This window comes from Camellia sinensis, chromosome 1, assembly GCF_055761805.1.
Source record: "Camellia sinensis isolate YWXY chromosome 1, ASM5576180v1, whole genome shotgun sequence".
Taxonomy (NCBI): Eukaryota; Viridiplantae; Streptophyta; class Magnoliopsida; order Ericales; family Theaceae; genus Camellia; species Camellia sinensis.
Genome location: NC_138961.1, coordinates 186,902,375 through 186,907,337, shown reverse-complemented (window position 1 = coordinate 186,907,337; position 4,963 = coordinate 186,902,375).

The following is a 4,963-nucleotide window of genomic DNA, read 5'->3' as shown; positions in this document are numbered from 1 at the left end:
GTTGCAGAAAAAGCAGAAACCAGGAGAATGAGCTGGTCGCTCGACCAGGTTTTCTGGCAGGCCGACCACCTTTTCTGGTCTTCACCACCAAGGGTGGTCGGCAGGTGGTCTCTCTTGCCCATAGCTTGGTCGGCAGCCTTTCCACAGTTTCCCTGGGTGGAGTTTCATCTCTCTGGAGCCTCGTGCAACTTTTTGAAATCAATTGCAAATAAAGGCGAGTTGAGACATCGCGATGGATTTCCCGACAAGGCGACTCGAGCATGCATGCATCCCTTATCATTCGGAACAGAGCTGAGGCAGTCCATTTCATGTAGCTTGCATGCTAATTTATTTGCTTCCTTAGTTTAATTTGTTAATTAATTAATGTTGTGTAATATTTTGCTGTAATTCGTTATTCATTTCGGTTGTGTAATAACTAGTTGAATTAGCTTAGATTAGCTAGTTGGTTGTGTATTATTCATTTGGACCCCCCAAGGAGGGCAATGTTGTAATAAGTGTGCGTGTGTGTGATGCATGTCTTCCAACCCCACATCTTTCTCCCTTTTATTTACCAGCTTATGATGGTTAGTTTTAGGGCATGTTTCAATTAGCATCCTTATGCTCGTATGTTTGCATCCATTCATTTGTATTGCATGTATCGAGGTCGGAGTATCATACTAACTGCATTGTATTTCAATTCCAAGTTGAATACATGTTATCTGTAGCATCTCATTTGCCATCTTAGAATAGCCGAGCCTATCTTAGTTGCATTTCGCATGTGTTGCATTAGCCATCATAACATGAACTAGGATCATGCATTGATTACTAACTAGTTTCTGTTTTGACTTGGAGTACTTGGTGAGTGTTTATGCTTTAGCATCCTTGCATGTGTGTGAGTGACTACCATGATAGCATGCTTGCCATGAGGCTAACTGCTTATGTGTTATAACTACCTGATTGCTTGTGGGTGAAGGTTGGATTACTGGAATTGGAACAATTCATTGATTGCAAGTTTTAAGCCCACTTTAGTGTGGCAAATCACCATATTTTCTAAGCTCACTTGAGGGTGGCAAAATCCGCATTTTAGCCTACTTACGAGTAGAAAACCCCTTTCAAAAACAAACATGAGATGTTTGGTTCCAACTTAGGCGATCCAGTCTATACTTGTATACTGTGCGCATCACGTAGCAATTATAGGCTAATAAACCGAAATAAGAGCACATATGTTTTCGAAAACAAGATATCATGTTTAGTAGTGACCGATCTTTGGTCGGGTGAGAGGGGGTGCTCATTGCATGACCTTCCCCAATCGTACCCAAGTTCCTGAGCTGAGGCAACTTTGGTGATGACAGACACGTGGCCTTAGGCACGAGTCAGGGTTTCCTAAATTCCCCCAAAATAAAATATTTAGGTGGTGACTCTGTATCTGGCAAAGCAGTCCATGTTTGGCACTTCTTTCTAAAAATCAGTTTTTCAAAACGATTTGGCAGATTTGGACTCTTTGGTGATTTATCAATCTCCTATTGCACTTTGTGAGATCAGATTAAGAACCGTGACATTGAGTCCGAACTGTAGTAAGCCCAATGAACAAAACGGGATTTCTCCCGGGACGTTCGGGGACGTCTACACTCGGCTACTTAATCATGATATTTGCAACACTTTGATAGTATGTTTTGAAACACGTATTCAAAGAAGTATTAAATTGACAATGGAGTTTAGATGATGCACCGAGCCTCGGTGCATACAATACAAATGAATGGATGCAATCATGTAAGCATAAGGTATGTTAATTGAAAATGTCCCTAATCTAACCATCAAAAGCGGGTAAATAAAAGGGAGAAAGACGTGGGGTTGGGAGACATACACACACGCATGCACACTTATTACAACATTACGCCCTCGCGAAAGAGGGTCTGAATGAATAAGCTAACTAGCAACCCTAATTTAAGCTAAGCTAATTATTACAAAACCCGAAACTAATTAACTATTCTAGTTGACTAATTATTACAAACCGAATTAAGCTAATTAATTGTAAAACGAATTAATTAACTAAATAGTTACAACACTTGTATGAACGAATTAGCTACAACTAACTAATTAAGCAAAGCAAGTAAATGGTCTCGAGGGGCGAGACATGCATGCATGCTCGGCTTCTCCACCCGAAAAAGCCACCGCCTTGCCATTGCAGCCTCTGTTTACACATTTTTTATCACTGAAAATTGCACCAACATCCAGAACACCTCTGCTCCTCCTTAGGAACACACTGAGCAACTTTCTTCATTGATGGCCAGTTGGCTACCAATGGTGGCCGGCGGCTACCATTGGTGGCCGGTCAGCTACCCCTACCCTGAACTTTCTTTTTTGCTGCAACAGAGAGCAAATAGAGGCAAAGCAGTGTATTCTCAAGGAGTGTATTTACTGTTACCCTCCTTATCATCACACAAGCTCAAAGGAATGTAGCTCTTGGCCCTCAAACCATCAAGCAAGCATTTTCCATGCATGATGGCTAAGGAACCAAGCTTGTACAAGCTTAATGAATGCACAAACAAGACTAAAACAACCACCACCCTATCATGCATGATCAAGGGTGACGGTGACCAAGGAAAGTGGCACATTTCATCATTTCGAGTATGAAATGTCCTATTTTCCCCGTGTTTGAGTTAACGTCCAATCCGAACACGTGCAATGCAACACAAAAGATGTTTATCTTGCCTCTTTTACTTGTTCATTTTTGTTTACTCATTTTAGATTACCAATCCATTCTTGAATTGATTAGCCCAAATGTGAATGTCCTTTAATGGAAAGTGGGCTTAAACCACAAGTGTCTTGGGCATGAAAGAGACCTCAGGCCATTGATAATGAACCCCCGAAGGGATTAAACCATTAAGCATGAATGTCTCAATTTCACACTTAAGCAAACAAGTGGTTTAAAACCACTTTCAAAGCAAACAAAAAAGTGAAGAATAGGGGGAGATTGCAGAGATTTCAGTGCTGAAATGGAGTGCAAAAACATGTAATCAACTCAAGGAAATGATGTTTAAAGGCCTAAAACACCTAACTAGTGAAGCCCTTTACACTAAAACCATGCAAAACAAGACTCATATGACCCAACCAGCCCAAAACAGAGCTAAAGCAGTCCTAATTAGAGGCAAAAACATGCTGAAATTAAGCTAAGTTAAGCTAGAAAAACATGCTAACACATAGAGCTAACAAGGCATGCAAGCAAGATACAAGGAGGGGCGGCTAACCCCTCCAATTTTGGACTTCAAAACATGTTTTCCACCACTGAAAACCTCTGAAATTCAGTGGTTAAAAGGCCAAGAAAAGTTAGTTTGAAAGTGTTTGACCAAAAGTGTAAAAACTTTTGTAAACAAATAAGCAAAAGGGTGAACCACCCCCTAACTCAAAAAGGCCTTAAACCACCATTTTTAAACCATAAAACAGAGTTTTTTGGAGTTCAAAACCAGCTCAAAAAAAGTGTAAAAAGATGGCAAAACAAGCATGGAAATTAAGCTAGCAAAGAGAAGTTTCTACCTCTTGAAGGGAAGACACAGTTTAGGCAACAATTCAAGCCAAATTCAAGCTAAAATCGCCTTCTAGAGCTCAAAGAGGGCCTCAAGTAACCTCAGCCCAAAGATGAGCAACTTTGGTTAAGGGTTGATAGGCAAACTAGAAGTATATCTCTACTAGTATGCACAAAAGGGCAAGAGAGAGAAATCTAGAGAGAGAGAATTGTAGAGAGAGAAGATTGTAGAGAGACTGGCTCTCAAAATTTTTCCAATGTTGCAATATGAGAGATAGGTCACCTATATAAGAAATATATAAGCCTTGGTCGAAAATATCTCAAAATAGACAGACGGAACATTGTGCAAACAGTTGGAGGAAAATATCTGCAAAATCTGAGCTTTGTTTACACCAGTGGCCGACTAGACAAACCTCACCCCAGGCTGGTAGGTCACCCCTGGCTGGTAGGTCACCACTGGTGGCCGATAAGCCACATCCGTGGCCGACCACAAAAATCTATTTTTCGGGCCCGATTCAAATGGGCATATCTCCTTTATCCGGACTTCTTTGTAGGTCATTCTTGTGTCTAAATTGAAGCCCCGGAAGTCTTCTTTCCAATGGTGACAGAATCATGTCAAAATTCCAAGTATTCAAAAAGATATGCCTCTTTTAGTGAAGACTACTCAGTTTCAGCTTAACCGGATTCATGCCCAACTTCTCCTCGGCTAGTTTTCTTCTCTCTCCTCCCCTTTTTTTTCAACCCCAAACCCCTAAATAAGGTGTTTTGAAATATTTTTCGAAGAGTTCACCTCTCTTTCATTTATTTCCACTTTGTCCCTGCTCGGTTTACCGAAAATCGCAACATTTAACGAAATGAGAGCCTCGGAACATCGTAGAAGCTTTTTCAAAAATATTTTGAAAGAGAGGGTTTTAAGGTCTAAAAATCATTTTGGTCAAAATAATTTTTGTCCAAAATGGTGTGTGAGGTTGGGATTTGATGCTCTGCTTGCTAAAGAAATCGAACCTTTGCATGGCATAGCCTTCGTCCCGCCTTCGTCCTCGAACAATCAACCTGAGACCCCTAAGTCTTAAGGGCGGTCAAAAATGGGGTATCTACAGTTTGACTTTTGAAAAAATAGAAAATAATTTAATGAAAATAAAAACAACCATCCATTACATGATTATCATCCAAATACATAATAAAAATTAATTTGGTAAAAAAATAAATAAATAAATGTCTAAAAGATTTATCAATTTTACATAATTTTATCTTTAGTGGATAAAAATAATTTTTAAAAATTCAAAAATATTTTTTTGACATTTATTTTTGTCAAATTAGTTTATATTTTTATCAAATTGACGATTTTGCTTTTGAAATTAAGCAATGGTATCTTCAATTGTTCTTATTTGGAACAAGATGTGGGACCCCGGCTGACACGTTGGTGTCACCTTGCCACGTGTTGGTATTCAGAAAATACAT